Below are 22,540 nucleotides of genomic sequence, written 5' to 3'. Positions count from 1 at the left end.
TTTCCAGCTTCAGAAAAATACACACACACAAAAAAATCATCATATAATTTTAAAATAAATTATTATTGAGACAGTGGCATTTAAACTACCGAACAAAACTACATACAACCCTATTCATGATTTAAAATCTTAACAAAGTAGAAACAGGCAGAAACTTCCCCGTCCAAATACAGGGTCACCATCATTGACCATTAACTCCCAATACTCCTTTTCCTCTTTTACATGCATACAATTTTTTTATACTCATTGCTTTTAAAATTCCATGCAGTTCTCATGTTTTGATTACCTTTTTCTTCAAGTAAATCCTTTCATATTTTTCAGCACGAGTTCTTGACTGAAGAATTCTGTATCTGTTAGGAAATTTCTCTTATTTACTCTCAATTTTTAATTATGATTTAAATAGTTAAAAAATTTTTTTAAGTGAGAGGAGGGGAGATAGACTCCCACATGTGCCCTGATCAAAATCCACCTGGCAATCTGTCTGGGGCTGACCTTCAGACCACTCAAACCACTGGCAGCAAGAGGGAAAGAGAGAGAGAGAAAGGAGGTGGGTGGAGAGAAGCAAACAGTCGCTTCTCTTGTGTGGCCTGACTGGGAATTGAACCAGGACATCTGCATGGTGGGCTGATGCTCTATCTATTGAGCCAAACGGCCCAGGCCAGTTATAGAATTTTACGTTCAAAATAAATTTATCTTAATTGTTGCTGTGGTTTTCATTCTATGAACATATTTTTAATTGCCTTTAAGATTTTTTCAGTTTTCTTTAGTTTCTTCATGCTTTGTAGAATTGTAGAATTGTTTTTATTTAACACTTTGAAATTTGTTTTTCTTGATGCTTATGATATAAGACTTTTATAATATTTAGACAGTCTTTAGCTACCATCTTTTATTTTAGTGCCTTGTTGCCTTCTTCTTTAGTCTCTCTACTGGGTGTATGTTGATTATTCTCATTTATTCAGTATATATTTTAACTTCTTTTTCATATGTGCTGTATCATTTCTCCTAGTTGCATCTGTGTTTTTCTTATTTTTTTTTCAGTTTATTGAATCCATTTTAGCTGGGACCAATTTATAATATAATATACCATTTGTTTTGACTTTTAATATCTATTTTTAATATTTTAACTTTTATTCTGTGTATTTTTTGCAAATTTTCATATTGTTTTTCTACAGTTCTTTTTCTTTATTAAGTAAATACATTTTTCCTTTTCAGTTGTTCTATAGTTTCTAATTTTGAAATTGTAATTCTACAGTTTTGAATGCTAACTTATCATTGGTGGATATATTTTTATTTACTTTGCAATTTTTGACTGTGAACTCATCTTGAGTTGGATTGAGAGAAGAAGAGAGATAGAGATAGAGACAGAGACAGAGACAGAGCCAACTCAGAGAGAGGAAGAGAAAGAAATTTATTCTGTGTTCTCAATTGTGTGAACTTCCTTCCAGTTTTGTTTTTTGTTTGCTCTGTGCTTCTGCCAGGAGCCTACTACAAACGTCTTTCTTAAATTTAAGCCTGTAGTTCTCACATGATGGAAAGATTGTAGCTATAACCGAGAGCATTGTGGGTCAAGAAAATGTCTTTTTAAAAATTTTCTGGAGACATAATTTTTCTTTTCGGAACATAAGCAAAGAAGGATTTTCTTTTTGTTTCCTATGCAGTGAATAGAATTTTTCAGTCTGTCCTCCAGCTTCTTTGGTTGTGTGTGTGCATGTATGCTTATGTATTAGTTATATATCTCCAATGTTCAATTCCAATTTCTCAATATATGTGGCCCCAGGACCTTGTCATTTGTATTCAAGTGTACATGAAAGCACTAAAGTTACTAGCATTGACCATTCCCCAGAGCAACTCAATGCTTACCACTCTGGTTTTCTGATCATACCACTAATTCTCATGTAAACTTTGATACTCTATTAAATGTATACATTTAACATAGTATTTTCTATATTTTATTTATCAATTTTATCAATGCTAGATTATTGAGATATCTCATATTGACATTTCAAACTGGTCTGTTTGACCCAGCTAATTGACTGCATAGTTATCACTGACCAGAAATTTCTATAGCAACCGTGCTTCCATAAGACCCAGTCCTACGGGAGCTGCTATGTGATGTGGGAAGCATTACTCTCTGAATTAGTTGTTCTTCAGGCACATAGAACCTGATCTTTAATTTCATCTTCCCTTCTAGAAAAGTTTTGAATTTCACCAACTGCATTTATTCCTTTAATTACTCTGAACAGATGACTTTTCTTCTTTAGCTCAGTAATATGAAGGTTTACATAGATAATTTTTGATTGTTGAATCATTCTTGTGTACTTGGAATAAATCCCATATGATTGTGGTATATAATATTTTTATGCATTGTTGGATTTTATTTAGTAATATTTTTTTTGAATTTACCTTTGTGAGAGATACTGGTTTGTAATTTTTATTATCTTGTAATGTCTTTATCTTTATTTTATGTATTAGAGTAATGATTGATGGCTTCATAGAATGTCTTAGAAAGTGTGCACTACTATTTTCTTTTTCTATGTGGAGACTTGGTATTATCCCCCTCCTTCATTGTTTGTTAGAATTCACAAGTAAAACAGTCTAAGTGTGGTACTTTCTTATATGAAAGGTTATTAATTATTGATTCATTTTCTTTAATAGACATAGTGTATTTAGATAATCTATTTCTCCTTGTATGAGTTTGGTAGTTCGTTTTTCTAAACAAATTGATTCATTTCACCTGGTTGTCAAATTCCTAGGCATAGTCTTGTTTATAGTGTTCTATTAACATTTGAATGGTCAGTATATCATTATATAACATCTCTTTTATTGCTATATTAGTAATTTATTTATTCTCTCTTTCTTAGTTAACTGATCTAGAGGTTTTTCAACTGTTTATATTTGAAAGAATGAGTTTTATCTTTTCTCAGTTGTATTGATTTATTCTCTAATTTTTATTATTTCTTTTCTTTGCCTCATTTAGGCTTAAATTGCTCTTTTTCTTCTAGTATTCTGAGGTAGAAGTTTAGGTGAGAAATTTCATATCTTTTTTTTTTTTTTAACAGACAGACAGAGAGTCAGAGAGAGGAATAGATAGGGACAGATAGAAAGGAATGGAGAGAGATGAGAAGCATTAATCATCAGTTTTTGTTGTGACACCTTAGTTATTCATTGATTGCTTTCTCATATGTTTCTTGACCGTGGGCCTTCAGCAGACTGAGTAACCCCTTGCTTGAGCCAGTGACCTTGGGTCCAAGCTGGTCAGCTTTTGCTCAAGCCAGATGAGCCTGCGCTCAAGCTGGCAACATCGGGGTCTTGAACCTGGGTCTTCCACATCCCAATCTGATGCTGTATCCACTGCGCCACCACCTGGTCAGGCCATATCTTTCTTTTTTTAAAAATGTAAATGTATTACTAGACTATAAATTCCCCTCTAAGTATTGTTTATGCTGATTTTACAATGTTTTTTGTAAATGATATTGTCAATTTCAATTCAGAATATTTTAAAATTTCTGTTGAGTCATCTTCTTTGATACAAGGCTTTGTTATTACTGTGTTGCTCAATTTTCAAATGTTTTGGAATTTTCCAAGTATCTGTTGTTATTGATTTCTAGTTTACCATCTAAGAATATACTCCATATGATTTCTATACTTTTAACATTTGTGGTTTGTTTGTTTTTTTTTTTAACCTAGAATGTGGTCTATTTGCTGAATGTTTTTTGGGAATTTGGAAAATTTGTGTTCTGCTGTTATTTTTAAATGAACTATTCTATGCATATCAATTAGATCTAATAAATTGATAAGGCTGCCCAGGTCTTATATAATACATTGTTATACTTTTTCTTCCTACTTGACCTACCAGTACTGTCAGAGGGTCTTGATGTCTCCAAATATACCATTGGATTTTTCTATACCTCTTCACTTCTATAAGTTTTGGCCTCATATATTTTGGAGTTCTGTAATTAGGTGTATGCACATTTAGAATATTTATATTTTCTTGGAGAATTGACCCCTTTATAATATTTTAATACCTCTCTTTAGCGTTAATGATTTTTCTTGCTTAGAAGTCTGATTTTTCTGTATTAATATAGCTATTTAATTCTTATTTCACTAGTGTAAGTATGTTATATTTTTTTACATCTTTAAATTTAACTTTCTTATGTCTTTATTTTTAAAGTAGGTTTCTGGTAGATAGTCTATAACTGTGTTTTTCCTTTTGGTATGTATGCCTTGCAATTTTGTTGTCGTTGTTGTCAAATGCCAGACACACTGAATCTGGTAATAGAAACTGAGGTAAATTGACCTTTCTTGTAAAGGTTTATGTTAATCTGGCTAAAAGTTTGTTCTGCTTTTCTTAGTCTTTTAACTAAATAGTCATAGGTGCCATTGGCTTTAAAATAATCTAAATATGCTTGTTTCTGTGCCCTTTCTTAGGCTGGGCTTTCTTACATCATTCCTCTTATAGAGAGTTTATACCTTTCAGCTCTTTCTGCTACACATCCACTGTTATTATCTTGGAGTCTTGTTGGCATGGTGATTAATTGTGAAGGAGGGGAAGTAGTCTATAATCTTCTGAATGAATCTACAACTTGTTAGCGGACCTGTGTTTCATGGCTATGAGCATCACAAATATTTCTCTAGTAGTTTAGATTTCTGCCCCCTTGTGCCCTCTTCCTTTTCCTGGTAACAGGGTTCCAATATATATCCTTGAACTCCTAAATTCTGTTGACCAAATTTTCTTCCTTTCTTCCTGTCCCCACCCTAAGTGAGCTGCAAAGGTTTTAGTTCACTTGATGGAGAGGTTTGCCCTTTCTCCAGCTGGAATCAGGTGCTGGTAGATTTTCTCTTTGTGGCATAAGCCTGTGTTATGGCAAAGACATTGTGTATATCTTATAATGACTGCTCTTCCCTTTCCATTCCCAGAGGTTTGAGAGCATCTTTATGAGATATTCACCAAGTGAACCTGTTGGGGTTTCTGTAGGGAAAGCTCACATACGGGAGGAGCTCCACCAGGACTTTGATAACCAGGCATTTCTCACGCTTATTCTAGGCTCCACTCAGTCTCATGCAATTCCTCACAGTTACCATATAAGAATTCAGAGCAGTTTGGGGCTCCAGCTGGTACGCAAATCTTGGTTTACTGTATCTCTCTAGATGTGACTATATTTCCAAACTTCAGGTCGATGGCTTGCCTTGCACCTTCAGTTTTCTGATGAATACAAGGAAAGATGTTGATTTATAGTTTGTTTAGCTCTTTTCCTTTGTAAGGATGAGAGTGGCAATTCTAAGCTCTGTACAGATCATAGCTTAAATTGGAAGTTTGTGACATTTTGATTTGACATTAGTTTGTGTATGTATAAGTTACTTGTGTATTTTTGTAGTTAGTTTGTTCCACTGCCAAAAACACACAATAAAGGAAAATTCTCTAGGTCTTTCAGAAATAGAGTCATTGTCAGTCTATTTCAATGAGACAAATCACATCTTCACTTTCCCATAGAAAGGAATAATTAGACTGCTCTAATGAAAAAATTATCTTCAGATTTTGAGCCATGCAAAGTCACAGATGCCATTAAGGAGGCCAACTCATGCAGTGAAAATTTCAGCTTTTCTCAAAGGCCAATTAAAAAGCCACTACCTTGTTATGAGCCAGAAATTGCAGAGCCATCTGGGATCTAGAACAACCAATTTATTAAACATTTTGTATAAAATGCATATATTTTGTATTAGGAAGTTTTGGGTTGATTCATCCTGAGCCTGAGTGATTATAATACTTTCTATAGATTGCCAATTGTATTTTGTGACTTAAAAAGGAGGTGTGTTTGTAATTTGTGCTCTGAAGGGAAGACAAGAAAAACCCTTTTATAAGATGTGCACACATTTTTTCTATGACAGCATGCTTCAGAAAGCATTTATATAACAATCTTTATACAAATATTTTTTTTTAGTTTCAAATTAGACAGTTTGTTAAAAAAAAAAAGGCCACTAAGACAACAAAGTAGACAGCAGGAAATTCTGAGTGCATGAGTAGAACACAGATTTTTTCATTGGTTAACATTTATAACTTGCTAGTAGAAAGACTCCGGTAAAATAGTATGGCATGGCTTTTATTCTAGTGTAACTTCCTGTAAGTTATGACATACTAAAGCATATTACTCTCTGAAGTCTTCCTGAAAGGCTAATGGTTCCCCATGATCTTTCTGGTCTGATACTGTGTCATCTTCATATAAAACCACAAGAAATCATTTCTAATATTCATCAGTTTCTTATTGAGTCATTTTGTCTTTCTTTGTCATGGTGAGAGACATTTACCAAATTGAACTATGAGCTAAAAGTTCATAGAAATTAGTTCAAAAATCATAGAAATTTGTTCAGAGATAGATAAATAAAACCTTTTACTTCATGCAAACCACAAAAAAGCAAAACTTCAAAAAATAAATAAAATAAACCAGTCATGCACTTATGATCAAGTTTTAATAATCAAATCTACATAATTTTCATAAATTTATATAAGAAAAAAGGAATATTAAAATATTTTATTTTATTACAACAATTAAAGAATAATCCCCAAACCTAGACACTTTAGATACAGCGGGCTAAACAAAAGCCTTTGTAACATTTCTTTATTTCTTCAATATAGTCTTTCATTTGACAGTAATATAACTTGTTTTCTGTGCTTTCATTTTCTACATATGTAATGAAACACATATTTAAAATTTAAGAATAATTTATAGAGACTTCAAGAAAGTCTCAGTAAAGTAAATTTAAGAAGATTGGAATCATATCAAGCATTTTCTCTGATCATAACATTATAAAACTAAAAATCTATTGCAAGAATAAAACTGAAAACCACACAAATACATGGAATCTAAATAACATGTTACTAAACAATGAATGGGTTAACAATAAGGTCAGGGAACAAATCAAAAGAATTTGAAACAAATGAAAATGACAAAGCAACCCAAAATCTATAGAACACAACAAAAACAGTCCTACGAGGAAAATTCACAGCATTAAAGAAGTACCTCAAGAAACAAGAACAATCTCAAACAATCTAACTTTGCACTTAAAGGAACTTGAAAAAGAACAATGAACAAAGCCTAAAGTGAGCAGAAGGAGAGAAAGAATAAAGATCAGAGCAGAAATAAATGAAATATAGTTTAAATACACAGTAGAAAAGATCAATGAAACCAAGAACTGTTTCTTTGGAAAGATAAATAAGATTGACAAACCTTTAGCCAGGCCCATCAAGAAAGAGAGAAATGAAAGAGGAGAAGTAACAACCCACTCCACAGTTATACAAAGGCTTGTTAGAAAATATTATGAACAACAATATGCCAACAAATTGGACAATTTGGATGAAATGTATCAATTTCTAGAAATATACAATCTTCTAAAAGTGACTCAGGAAGATTCAGAGTATCTGAATAGACAGATTACAACTGATGAATTTGAAACAGTAATCAATAAAACTCCCCCAAAACAGAAGTACTGGACCAGATGGCTTCATAGGTAAATTTTGCCAAACATTCAAAGAAGAATTCACACCTATCCTTCTTAAACTTCTCCAGAAAATTTAAGGGGAAAAAAAACTTCCAAGCTCATTTTATGAGGCCAACATTATCTTAATTCCAAAACTAGGTAAGGACACTACAAAGAAAAAAAATTATAGCCAATACTGCTGTTGAACATAGATGCTAAAATTCTCAACAAAATATTGGCAAACCAGATCCAGTCATACATTTAAAAGATAAGACAGTATGGTTAGTGCACTTTATTCTGGGGATGCAAGATTGATACAATATCTGCAAATCAATAAAGATGATACAGCACATGAAAATAAAGTATAAAAATGATACGATTGTATTAGTAGATTCAAAAAAAGTATTTGATAAAGTCCAGCACCCCTTAATGATCAGAACTTTCAGCAAAGTGGAATACCAGTATTTCATCTCAACATGAAAAGGCCAATATAAAAAACACACAGGCAACATCATACTCTTGGGATAAAACTACAAGTGTTTCCCCTAAAATCAGAAACAAGACAGGAATATCTGATTTCTTCACTCTCATTGAACATTGTACTGGAAGTCCTAGCCATAGCACTCAGATAAGTAAAAGAAATGAAGGGCTTCCACATTGCAAAGAAAGAAGTAGAACAGTCATTATTTACAGATGAGATGATACTGTATATAAAGAACCCTAAAGATGAAATAAAACCAATTAGAATTGATAAATGCATTCAGTAAAGTAGCAAGACACAAATAAATATATAAAATCACTTGCATTTTTATACACTGATAATGAACTGTCAAAAAGGGACACTAAGAAATCAATCCTGTTCACAATTGCTTCTAAAAGAATAAAATAACCTTGAAATACATATAACCAAATATGTAAAAGAGCTGTACTTAGGAAATTATAATACATTGAAGAAATTGAATAAGATACAACTAAGTGGAAGCATATTCCATCTTCATGGACTGGAAGAATTAACATTAAAATATTCATGCTACTTAAAGAAATCCATAGATTCAACACAATTCCTAACAAAACAGAGGGAAGGGCATTTGGAAGCTTGGTGAAAATGTTGAAGAGATTAAGCAAAATATCCCAACAAAAACAAAACTCATATAGAACAATATGGTGATTACCTGAGGGAAAGGGGGGTACGTGGTGACAGAAAAAGACTTGACTTTGGGGTATTGAACACACAGCACAACATACAGATGATGTATTACAGAATTGTACACCTAAAATTTATATAATTTTATCAACCTTTGTCACCCCAGTAAATTAAAAAAATTTTTAAAGCTGTATTTTCTTTTTTTGAAGTACAATAAATCAACTTAACTTTTTGTTAAAGAGCCTGGTTTTTGTCTTAACTATATTACAGACTCTAGTACAGCAGAGGTATTGGATCTGCATGGTAATGTGAACATTTATGCATTAATTTAGTTATTACTCTTTGAATTAGAGGAATCAGATTAATGCTTTTCCTACTTTAAGATGCAGCCTAGCATATCAGCTTTACAAATAGTATGTGTTTTCATCCCTTGCATTTTAGACTGTATTCCAATGAATAAACATTTTTTAAAAATGCCTAATTTTTAAACTTAAAATGCAGAATTATTTATTAATTTCTCCTAAATTGTAGTTATTGTTTTGCCAACATCATAGAAAAGGTGTTTCAATTTTATCACAGGTTAGTGGATGCTGCAGTTTCTTTCCAGTATTAGCTGGGATTTTTTCTAGCTAGTTTTTCTAACATAGATGCCCAAATAACAAGAGATTAAACAATGTAGAAGTTTATTTTTAGCTCATGTAGAAGATATCCAAAATAGACTAGTTCATGCCTGGTGTGTCAATTCTTTGGTGTCAAGTATTCTGGATCCTTCTTTGATGTTATTGTGCCATATTTAACATACAACCATATTGACCTGACCCGTGGTGACGCAGTGGATAAAGCATTGACCTAGAATGCTGAGGTCGCTGGTTCAGAGCCCCAGGCTTGCCCAGTCAAGGCACATATGAGAAGCAGCTATCAGTTGGTGCTTCCCACTTCTCCCCTCCACCCCTCTCTTTCTTTTTTTCTCCTCTATGTCTAGAAAAAAAATTCCATAAATAACATACAACCACATTGCCAAGAAGCTGCTCTATCCATCACAAAAATTCCAGGCAGCACAAAAAATTAACATCTTAAGGTAAGCTTACTCTCTCTCTTTAAGGTGATAGCATAGAAACTCCATATAGTATAGATACTTCCATTCACATTATATTGTCTAAAAGCCAGTTAACAGAGCTACACATAGATGAAAGGAGGTTGATAATGTAATCTTTTACTTAGGTTACAATTCATCTAGCTAAAATGAACACTTTTTAAAAATTTAAATATAGAACTAACTGCCTCACCATCTTGGATGGTTTTCAATGAGCAAACCTGGCTAGGTTCAACTACAGTACGATGACTTAAGTCATTCAATCAAACACTGATGTAGGTGCTAATGTGAGGGAATTAGGCAGACATGATTACGGTCCTTAATCAGCTGACTTTAAGCTAAAGAAAAGGAATATTATCCTGGTTGAGGCTGTCCTAATCAGACCTTTAAAAGAGGACTTAGCCCTTATCTGACTACATGGTTGTATTCACAAGGCTACAGACTGTTTATGTTCTTCTCCTTCTGATTTTTTCTATAGACTTTCAACTTGCTAAACCAGTCCCCACAAGCCAATTCCTTGTAATACATCAATCTTTTCCCCCCTCTTCTTTTATAAACACACACACACACACACACACACACACACACACATACACACCCCTAATGGTTGAACCGTGAAGTACACAACAACATTTTGTATTGTTTTATTTCCATTAGATCAGTAACTCCCCCAGTTTTATCTCAACTCTCTACCTTACCTAGAGCTATCCTTATGCTTTGAGACTATTATTTTAGCATCAGAGATGGGGGCATGTAGCATGTCATCCTTTGGCCAGAACAATCATAACATGTAATTTTAGCTATTGTGGTACAAAAAGAGATTTCATTCATGTCTCTCAAAAAGATAATTTCCAGCAACTCTAAGATAATTTTTGTCAAACAACTTCTATTCCTGTCTTCATTGTGAGTGTGGGAGAATGGAGTCCCAAGAGATTATTGGCATTGGAAATAAGGAAGAAGATTGTCTAAAAATGAAGCAGACATACAGAACACAGTGTGTCAAGTCAGAAAATTTTATTTTTAAAGTTGTAGAATCTAATCAATCTTGACATTTTATATCCCTCAGCATACTTAAGTAATGCGAACCAATAGATTTTGCTTTTTAAACAATTTAAGTTGGGTTTTTGTCACTTGCAATAAAAACACATCCTAACTGATATGACTAGCAAACAATACATTTTACGAATAATTAAAAATAGAAACCTAACTTTGGCAATGCTAAAAGTAATATTTGAGTTAAGTACCAAAACATAATCATTTTTTTTTATAATTTTGAATAGTGTATGAGAAATCACTTAATGAAAATCACCAAGAGCCCTTATGGTTGCTGTAAAGATCATGTGAATTATATCTGTTTCTCTTGATGTTTTTGCACCCACCAAGAGATTCTATACAAGGAAGATGAGGGAAGTGAGATGTGTTATGGGTTAAATTGTATCCTTCTCAAAAATATATTGCAGTCCTAACCCTGGTACCTGTGATATGACCTTATTTGGAAGGACGATCTTTATAGACGTCAGCAAATTATGATGAGGTCATAAAGCTAGGCCTATTCTGATATAAATGGTGTCCTTGCAAGAAGAGGAAAATGCTATGGAAGGAGAGAGACACACAGGAAGAACTCCATGTGATGACAGAGCAGACACTGGAGTGATGTAACTATAAGCTAAAGAATGCCATGACTGATGGCTACCAATGGAAGCTAGGAAAAAGCAAAGACAATTCTCCTCAAAATCTCAGAGAAAGCATCATTCTGTTGACACCTTGATTTCAGACTTGTAGACTATGGAACTGTGAGGGAATAAATTTCTTTTGTTTTCAGCTTGACGGCAGCCTTATGAAATTACATAATCTAATATAAACATTTCTTTTGAAGAAAGAGGAGAAAAAGGAGAAGGAAGACTGAGTCAATGCTATCACAGTAGACTAAAAAATTATAGTATGGGGGATAGTTGTTGGATATTTTTCAAGAAAAAGTAAAATGTGGGATGGAAAGGATTTAACTCTTGATAATTTCTTGGTGAAGTAGGTCTAATTGTCGTTATATTATTGATGAGAAAGAGGAAGCCTTGTGAGGTTAAATAACTTGTGTTTTATTACACAGATGGTAAGTGGTAGATATGAGTTGTGCCAATTCTGTATAACTTACAAGTCCAAGTTCTTTCCTTTCAACCAAGTCTCAGCCACCTATGGTTAGGCATAAGGGTCAAATCTATCTAGCTCCATGTTTTTGAAAATAAAGTTTTATTGGAACACAGCCATGCTCATGACTGCTCTTGCACTACAATAGTGGGGTTCAGTTGTTGTCACAGAGATGTGTGGCCTGCAGTGCTGAAAATCCTTACTGTCTGGCCCTTTCCAGAAGAGATTTCTAAGCCTTGCTCTCTACTTACACAATAAAATCTGTATATAAGCTTTGACTCTCCTGCCAAATCTTGAGTAAGTCATTTACTATCTGAGGCTGTTTCCTATCTATAAAATGTAAATAATACTTCATACTTCACAGTGTTTTTCTGAGAATCATTTGATATAGTGAACGTTAATATCTTTTGTAAACTGTACAGAAACACACAAACCTAAGTAGTTATTATTTAAAAGCAATAAAACCTATTACTTAACTAATTCCTCACTTTAATATTTAAATTATTGCATGGCTTCATATTGCTGTTATTTTTTCATTGGATTTGTATTAACAAAAAATATAGGTGGATTTATTTCCCATGTTGCATTTTTTGTAGAGTCCTTCTGTGTGGGGTGGTCGTTCTCTCCTCAGGATCTGTTTGTTCTTTGATCAAAACAGTAATTTATTTTCTCCAAAAGACAGAATATAATCTTGGTGGTGGGCCATCATGAGAACATTCCTCAGATTCCAGAAGAGGGAGTTTTCAAATTTAAAGACTTTGCAATCCCCTGATTAAGTCTAACAAATCTGATCTATCTTGAACATTTATCTTTAGGTGGGAGTTGTAAAAACATAAAAGCTGCATCATTTCATTCAGTGTCTCCTGCTCAGATTCTGAAATTCAATTCTTTCTGTCTCTTTTGACAGGACATTCCCTTAGGGGCCACATTAAAGGCAGCTGGATCATAAAAATGTGTGCTCATTTTATGAAAAGTCTCCTGATTACTCCTTGTCGGCACATGGGCTTTAAGGTATTTCTGTATCTATACCAACGCTTATCCTAAAAACCTGTCCTCTTTAATCCTCTTTCCTCATTGTGTTTCCAGTTGACGTCTGTTTGAGCCCTGGGTTGATTAGAGCTACCTGTTTTCTTTTAATAAGACGAGTTTGTCAGCATGCAATACAACATGAGAGAAATCAGTTAACCGGAAACATTTGTAAAGCCTTTTGGTTTGTAGAAATCAATGTCTGTGCCCTCTACTTCTGTTAGCTTTTGTGCCTTTTCAAAATTCAGACTCTCTAACAATGAAGTCTCTCTAAATGTTGACTATCTTCCTTTACCTTGTTCAGCTGCATAACAAAAGAAAAGATGCTGAAAATTCTTTTTTTTTTTTTCAGTAGGCTTGTGCTTGGGAAACAATCATTTGCTGAAACTTACAAGAGCCAGTTGTTAAATTATTGAAAAATTTGCAAGCTAGTTGATTTAAAGAGCCATTAATTATAATGAAATTATGTAAGCATACAAGTTGAATAAAGAATAATAAAAATAAAACTTGTAAAGACTCAAACTTATCACTTTCTAATGAATTTTACTTTATTTTAATATTATCTCTTGAGAGTATTTTCATACATCGTATCTAGATCTTGGAAATACTGCTAAATTGTATGCTATTGTGTTTCTCTTCCTGCCTTTAACACTTAGTGATGTCAACTGGTTGCTAGAAATTAGCCGTGCTGGGAGTATTTATACCATGAAAATTGGCACTTGCTACAAACCAAACCATTTTTATTGTTGTCGTTTGAAAAGCAAGATGTTAAACCTTTGTCAGTGCGACATTATTGAAAAACCTTTTAACATTTTCTGGTTACACAAAAGAGTTCCCTTTGTTCCCTTATTATTGTACAGATAGGACTTCTTCTAGGGATAGAAAGAACCTCTCTAGCCATATGAGGAATGGCTTTGGTCTAGATTTTAAAAGGAAACTTATCTTCACTTCAGAATGTTAGCTACATGAGAGTAGGAACTTCCTCTTGTTGGCCACTGAATTGTCAGCATTTGAACAGAGCATAACATAAGAAGTTGTTAAATAATATGTGCTGAATGCATGGCTACATAATAATATCATGAAGAATAACATGATCAATATCAATAAACACTTATATAAAATACTTACTATGTACCAGATGCTGTTCTACAATGTTAACTCCATTAACCTTTACAGCATTCCATGGTGTGGACAGTATTATTTCAATGTACAGATCAGGAAACTGAAGCACACAAAGATTAAGTAATTTTCCCACAAGCATACATGAACAACTAAGCAGTTATCAGACATAAATATGTTTCCCTAACTTCATAATGAATAATAACTTCCCTATGTGCAAACTATAGTACATCCTCACAATTTTGCACCATTAAATAAAGTTCCTAATTCTTTTCAGTGCAGTCTTTATTAAAATGATATAAAAACTTTAAGGATTTTTTTCTCCCCTCTAAGATGATCAACTAAAAAATTATTGTTCTTATTGTCCTGAAATGTTACTCATTAGTATATTTTGCTTTTAGAATTCTTTTGAAATCATATTTCTTGTGAGTTGAAACCTTTGATTCTTCTCCTGACCAATCTCTATTTCATTCTAATGACCAGTGACGTTTTCACCCTGAAAATTATTTATTTATTTACTTACTTACTTATTTATTTTGTGAGAGAGACTGAGACAGAGATAGAGAGAGAGACAGACAGAGACAGACAGACAGGGAGAGAGATAAGAAGCATCAACTGGTAGCTGTGGCACTTTAGTTGTTCACTGATTGCTTTTTTCATACTTGCTTTGACTGGAGGGCTGTAGCAGAGCCATTGATGCCTTGCTCAAGCCAGTGATATTGGGCTCAAGACATCGACCTTAGGCTTTAAGCCAGCAACCTTTGGGCTCAAGCCAGCAACCATGGGGTCATGTCTATGGTCCCACACTCAATTCTGCAATTCTGTGCTCAAGCTAGATGAGCCATGGTCAAGCTGGAAACCTCAGGGTTTCAAACCTGGGTCCTCAGCATCCCAGGTCGATCGGTGATCATTATGCCACCTCCTGGTCAGGCATAATAATTTCTTTCTTCTTAATTTCTTTCTTTCTTTCTTTCTTTCTTTCTTTCTTTCTTTCTTTCTTTCTTTCTTTCTCTCCTTTTTTTGGTATATTTCTGAAGTGAGAAGCATGGAGGCAGAGAAACAGACTCCCACATATGGCCAACTGGGATCCACCCAGCATTCCCACCAGGGGACAATGCTCTGCCCCTCTGGGGTGTTGCTCCATTGCAACTGGAGCCATTCTAGAGCCTGAGGCGAGGCCATGGGGCCATCCTCAGTGCCTGGGCCAATTTTGCTCCAGAGTAGCCTTGACTGTGGGAGGGGAACATAGAGATAAAGAGAAAGGAAATGGGGAGGGGTGGAGAAGCAGATGGGCACTTCTCCTGTGTACCCTGGCTGGAAATGAAACCCAGGATATTCACACGCCAGGCTGACACCCTACCACAGAGCCAGCCGGCCAGGGCCCAGGCTTAATAAATTCTAAGTTAACTGGTTAACATTCTGGTAACTGTCTACTCCTGCCAGTTGGTTCTGAGACTTCATTTTTTTGAGGCATCATTGTTGGATTACATGTTTCAGTCATCAACATCTCTAAGCAGATGGCAAAACAGTGAAGGAGTTGTCAGTAGAGGACTAGATGTATGTCTAAGGATTACAGATTGGAGGTGTTTTTTAAAATTTAAAAATATTCTAATTAGAAAGTTTGTTCTTGGCAACTTTGTGGTTGTTAGATTATTCCAAGGTTCATTTGGAGGACTACTGCCTGTAGTCAAGAGTTTAGCATTGAGAAAATTGCCTATCAATTCTAAGTACATCAACCTAGCAGTTTTCTGTACGAATATTGAACTTCCCGTTTCAGTGAGTTGTTGCCAGTGACTCATCTTGTTCCTCACGAAGGTGAAAAACTAAATGAAAGACTTTTTGATAAGTAGAAAGCTTAATGCCATGAATTGGATTCAGTGAAAATTTCTTTAAAAGTTTTCAGCAAATGAGCATTTTGTAGACACTGTCTCATTTGACAGTTACATCCCCATGAAATGAGATTTTTACAGTAGGAGTTGGGTAGATATGACAATTTAAGTAGAAAATGGCACTAAAACTTCTGATTATTATTTTTTTCTTTCCAAGACAAGAAAGACAGCCAAGGCAGAGGCTTAGAGAACATGGTGGAGCTCCAATGTGGGAATTTTGCAATTAGTTACTAGTTCCCAACATTTCTGCTCTCAAACGATCACATGGAATGATCCTCTGGGTGTGACCCAGGGAGTGAAAGAAAATGAGTGAGGACAGAATGCAGGGAAATTTTTTCTTATATTTATGTGCTTATACGTGAGGAAACTAGAAGAAACAATTGTGCTATACTTACATTAAATATCTTTCAAACTACTTTTTATTTTTTATTCTTTTAGCAACCACACCACTAGGTGCCAAATAGTCAAAACTGGGCTTGTTCCCCTTGAATGTGTCAGTGTCCTTAATCGTCCCCCATCATTGGGTTCTTCTTTGTCATTCAACCATGGCTGGAGTGACCAGAGCCTGTCTAAACACAGTTTTCTTGAAAAGACAAATTTCTCCTAGAGCTTAGCAAATACTTTAAAAAGTGATTTTGTGTTTATATTTATGCTGGGCAAAAAAAAAAAAGACATCTAATTTTTCATTTATTTCCCATGGTCTGCTTTTCCTAAATTAATTACTGTAGCTTGTGCATTTTGAACGCCTTGACTCTACTGCATATTTATTCATTAGTATCTATATGTTTTTTATAGAAGGATATTGATGGAGTGTCATCACTTGCTGAAGTTTAGAATTTCTCTGAAAATATCAACATGCAAACCTTATAATCCCTCTTTTCATATATCACTCTTTAAATGCCTCCCTTGGCTGCTGTTACGCAGCAGTGCCGGGAAAAATCGTGCCCTTGTGGTGGAGAACAGATATAGTGAGAGCCTTCATTCCACCTGACGTGCCCTGGCAGGCCCAGCCTTGGACACACCTCATCGTGTCTCACATTCTGGCCACATTTTCTGCAGTCTGATTTTATGTGGTCACCTCACAGAGTCAGTGAAAAAGCCTCTACTGTATTCTCATTTCTATGTCAGTATCAAAACAGCATGCTCTAGTGAATTGCTTGATAAAATGTTGCAAGTAAAGTTGTGGGTTTTTCCTTGATTTTCTGAAGCTCAGCTGGGGGCAATGCTGCTAAGTCACTGTGAAGAGGTTGATCAGAATTGGAATACAGTTCAGAAGAAGAGAGCATAAAGGAGCAATCAGGGCTCTCTTCCCACCTGAGATGCAGAAACATAGTGATTAGTAACTAAGGAGAAGTCATGATGTCTGAAACCCATGAGACTAGAAGCTAGTTGTGTTAGACTCAAGTAAAAAGCATAAGATGTATCTGATATTATAAAGTCAAGGTGAGGAAGATTCTATGTCAGTGACAGGTGACATTGGCTAAGGAGATCACCACATTTCAAACTCATAGTGTAGAGTATTCTAGGTCAAGAGAGTTCTCTAAAAGAGAGGGAGAACTCAAGTTGTCTAATTGCTGAAGTCATGTTAACAGATGCAAGTTTATAGGCAAATTCATATCATTCTATCCAGTTTCTCCTTGTAGTAATAGAATATTCTATTGTATATTCAGATGTGTAATTCTGAATTAAATGTGCTATTATTTTTTATATCCAGGCAAAGAGAAGATTGGGAATTTAAAATATCATTCACATTTTATTAGAGGTCTAACAGTTTCAAGAAAAATCATTGGTATTGATAGGGATGGCCACTTTCTACAAGGCAGCTTCAGTATCCAAGATCATACTTCTAGGCAGTTTATCAAATGTCTAGATTTCTCCTATTTTGGCTAATTGTCTGAACCAATGTGTAAGTCTATCTCACTCTCCATTAATTTTTTTTTACCCTGGGGCATTATGAAAGCCCTCCCAGCAACATCACCAATTCTAACTTTGATGTTTCTATTTCTTCATTTCAAGGAACAGCTACTGGTTCTGATTCATTTATTTAATAAAGCAAAAACAGTTTATTGTAATAATGTTAGATAAATTGCAAAAAAAAGATGGATGTTCAGAAAAACCACACCCTTGGAAGAAACAAAATCCATAACAGCTCTAGTAACTCAGTAGCAGAAATACCTGGTCCATCTTTGTAAGGCTTTCTCTTCACCCAGACATATTTTGGCCCTGCATTTTTTCCCACAAGAAACAAATTTCAGGGAAAGAGAGAGAGAGAGAGAGAGAGAGAGAGAGTGTTTCATTATCCTGGTTTGGGTAACATTCTGTGGATTGAGGTTCACTTTATGGTCTGTCCACCAAGATCATGATGGAGAGACAGGAGAGGAATCCAACAAATGCAGATCACTAAATGAAGATTGGGAATATTAATTGACAAGATAAAATTCTGTGTGTAATTCCTTATAAATATAATCTGTATGCTTAAATTTAGGTCAATAAAATGTGTTAAGTTAAAAAGGATCAGGGATAGTAGGAGGAAATTTAGAGATTCCTTAGGGTTCTGGTTTCTTTATGAAGATATATGTATTAAATGTCTGATTGTCTAGGAAATACATAGAGAAGTTAATGAGTAAATTGTTTGGGGTCCTAGTTAAATGACAGAACAGATGAGTTTACAAATGATGTGCTGCTGTGGCAACAATGAACTACTCGAAGACCAAATGAAATGCTCAGAGGGGCTGAAGGGAGGCAACAGCCCAGATCAGCAGACTGAAGGACTGAGGTCCTGTTCCCAGCCTTACTCAGATATTTATTAGCCAGTACAAATAACTCAAGGAAGCAGACAGCAGAAGTTTTCAGGGGTGAAGTAAAGGACAAGGAACATGCTGACTCCTAATCTCTGTTCTGAGAGCCTAAACATTTCTTGTGCTGAATCTTATCCTGATGATTTGCTGTTTCCAGCACACACTGTTTCCAGGACAGGTCAGGAAGGCCCCTGCACTCTTGTCTGCTCAGGGCTTTCACCCTAAGGTGCCTCTCTGTCTCTGATTCTTTACCCTAACTCTGCACATTTTCATAGCATATTTCTACAATGTGCCATGCTCATTTCTAAGCATCTTAATTTTAGAAGCTCTTAATCAAACAGGAGCAGTACAAGTAATGACTATGGAATCACTAGTGTAAATCCTGGCTCTGCTATTACTAGTAGGTTATTGAGCAAATCTCTCAACCTCTTTGTACTTCCATTTCTTCATTTGTAAAATAGCGATAAATAATATCTTCTTTGCACTGACTGATCTTTTCAGTATTAAATGGGATAATCATATTTGCAAAGTTTGTGTACTGAATAAATGCTAGATATATTGTCATTAGCATCTTAGGAGTGTGTACCCAAATTATAAGACTGCTGTATTAATATTCTAGAGCAACTCTAACTAAGTACCACAAACTAGGTAGATTTAATGACAGAAATGTATTATCTCACAGTTCTGCAGACCAGAAGTCCAAAATCAAGGTGTTGACAGGGTTGATTCTTTCTGAGGGCTCTGAGTGAAAAATATATTTCAGGTCTATCTTCTTGCCTTGTGCATGGCCATCTCTTCCTCTGTCCTTCCTCATTATCTTTTCTTTATGTGTCTCTATGTCCAAATTTCCACTTTTTATAAGGACACCAGCAGTATTGGATTAGAATACCTCAAGGACCTCATTTTAACTGGATTACATTTATTAAGATACTCCAAATAAGGCTACATTCTCAGATGGGAGGTTAGGACTTCAATGCATGAATGGCAGGGGGTAGGGGTGGGGAGTGGGGTGGATAATCAACTACAAAAACAAGGTTACATTTAGAGTAGTTGAAGAACCTGTGGTCATTTAGTCTTAAAGAGGAAATGCTAGAGCATAGGGAGGAAGATATTTGATAAATGTGTTCAAATGAGATAATGTACAGCATTTAAGGAGATTTATATAACATTTAATTTATTGTAAGCATTCAGTAAATTTTAGCTTTGTCCCTGTCTCTGTTTCTCTCTTTCTCTCTCTCTCTCTCTCTCTGACAAAGATTTATTGAGTCCCTACTATGTATCAGCTACTGGTCTAGGTAATGGGGACAACTGTTGAACAGAGAAACCGTGTTTGCTGGTTAGATTTGTCTCCTTCCTACGGCCCCAGGATTACAATTCCAACTAAAGGTACTAGTCATGTAGGAATATGTTTGTCTCATCATAAAAAAAATTCCAAAAGGCAAAGTTAGCCAATGGGAAGAGCTGCTTCTGAGGCAAGAGATTTCTCAATTTTACATATTGAAACCCAATTTGAAGGATGAATTATATGGCATAATTTTATGGCAATTAAAGCATCAAAGGAAAAGTAAAGTAACTCAGCAACCTTCAGAATCCTTTTCTACTATAAATTTCACTGTTTAAAGATTCATTTTCAAAATGAGACAAGAGTAGCAGGAAAGCTTAAGAGAATCTTTTCTTATTTACATTGGAAGAATGATGCAATTTCAGAAACTATTGAAATGATAAAAGAAAATCCACTCAAGCCAGTATTCTGTCTGGTCTTCCAACTCTGAATTTCAATATGATCGTGCTTCTGAATGAATGGAAGGGTTCTAGCTGATAAAACCTCAGTTTGGTTGTTTAACTGGCCTAGAAAAGTTACACAATAAGATCATGACCCTGGAAATAAAAAAATTTTTCCCAGGAGGTAATATGCCATTGTAACTTATAAATAAAGGCAAATGTCAAGCTTTTTTTTTTCTAAGCCAATAGTACATAATATTATATCACATAAACACAAATGTCACAATAAAAACAATTTAAATACTTACAAAATTTAAATTTTAAGATAAAGTTAGACACAGTTAATATCATGTATGAATCTTCAGGACTTTAAGGAAAATTAAAGCAAATCAATACCTAAAACCTCTCTTTAGAAAATAGAGTTCAAAATTTTTATTAGTTTCATTATAAGCTAAAACTATAGGAAGAAAATGTCTTATGTTTTAAGGTTGCATTGATTAAATTAGGTTGGTATAGAAGCTGGTGGAGTGTTGAGATTTGACCTCAAAAAAAGAAAATGATCAGACAACGTAAGTACACAAACATAACTGTTTATGGTAGACTTACATTGCTGTCCCCCAAGGATCATGCTTTCGTTTTGCAAAAGCTTGTCTTGTTCTTTCTCATATCGGCAGTGGGCTTGGCCATGTGATATGCTTTGGTCAAGTGTATGCAGTAGAAGCTTGATAAAGCGCTTGAAGGTTAGGGCTTGTTTCTTGGAGCCAGATGCTGTGCTGTTAAGAAGCTTGAACTGGGCTATTGAATGATGAGAGAATGATGTGAAGAGAGAGTATGGAGGGTGAGAGCATCTTGGATGTTCTGACTACAGCTGGGCAACCAGTTGAATGCAGTCCTGTGAGTGATTTTAGTTTCAAAAGAACTATCAGTTAATTTAGTTAACTCACAGAGTCAAGAGAAGCAATTAATTATTGCTGTTTGAAGCTACTAAATTTGGAGATTATTTGTTACTCAACTAATAGATGACAAAAACACTACCAGTTAGGTAGTTTTTAAATAACTTCTGTTTTCAGTCTTCCTTCCTTCCTTCCTTCCTTCCTTCCTTCCTTCCTTCCTTCCTTCCTTCCTTCCTTCCTTCCTTCCTTCCTTCCTTCCTTCCTTCCTCCCTCCCTCCCTCTCTCCCTCCTCGCTCCCTCCCTCTCTCCATTCCTCCCTCCCTTTCTTATTTTTCTTTGTTTCTTTCAATAGCTTCAAAAGAAAAATCCACTTGATGAGGCAGTGGTTAGATCAAATGTCCATTGCTGAGTTACAGTGCCTTCCAAAATCCAAATGGGTAGTTTTTAGGCAAGTTATATGAGCGCAGTTTAAATAGCTGCCTAAGAAGAAAGGATTTTATGAAGAACTATAATTTTATTAAATTTATTCATTTTAGAGAGGAGAGGGAGAGACAGAGAGGAGAGACTGAGAGAGAGAAGGGGGGGAGGAGCTGGAAGCATCAAATCCCATATGTGCCTTGACCAGGCAAGCCCAGGATTTCGAACTGGTGGCCTCAGCATTTCCAGGTCGACGCTTTATCCACTGCACCACCACAGGTCAGGCCAAGAACTATAATTTTTTAAAGGCTTCTAGGAGAGCTTTCAGTAGCTTGCAACAACTTATTAAATGATATGTTTAGTTATATATTTTAAACTGGTGTAGCAGCTAATTATGTTTGTGCTTATTTTCTATCATGACCCAAGCCACTAACTTTCTTTTCTTGTTTGCAATATAGATTGGAATTTCTTTGCAAAAACAGACTAAAGATTTTTTTTTTTTTACCAAAATTAAATTGAGTCTGATTATTTGTTGACAGATTATTGCCTTTTTAAAAGAATTTGCCTCAGGATTTTTGAATTGTGTGACCTTCTATTGTTTATATGAGCTACTATTGAATTTTTAAAAAGCATATTAAACTTAACAGAAGCCCACCATTATGTGATTCACAGTAAAAACCAAGATCTGCCTGTATTTTCAGATTATTCTAAATAAAAAAAGAAAAAAATGCACATTTTTTTATCTTGTAAATTTTGAATAAAAAGGTGTTACAATTAATGGCAATATAATTTTAATTTCACAAAGAAATTAAAATCAAGAAAGA

Source organism: Saccopteryx leptura, chromosome 3 (assembly GCF_036850995.1).
Source record: "Saccopteryx leptura isolate mSacLep1 chromosome 3, mSacLep1_pri_phased_curated, whole genome shotgun sequence".
NCBI classification, from domain to species: Eukaryota; Metazoa; Chordata; class Mammalia; order Chiroptera; family Emballonuridae; genus Saccopteryx; species Saccopteryx leptura.
The sequence above is the reverse complement of the archived record's forward strand: the minus strand, read 5'-3'. Positions refer to the sequence as shown.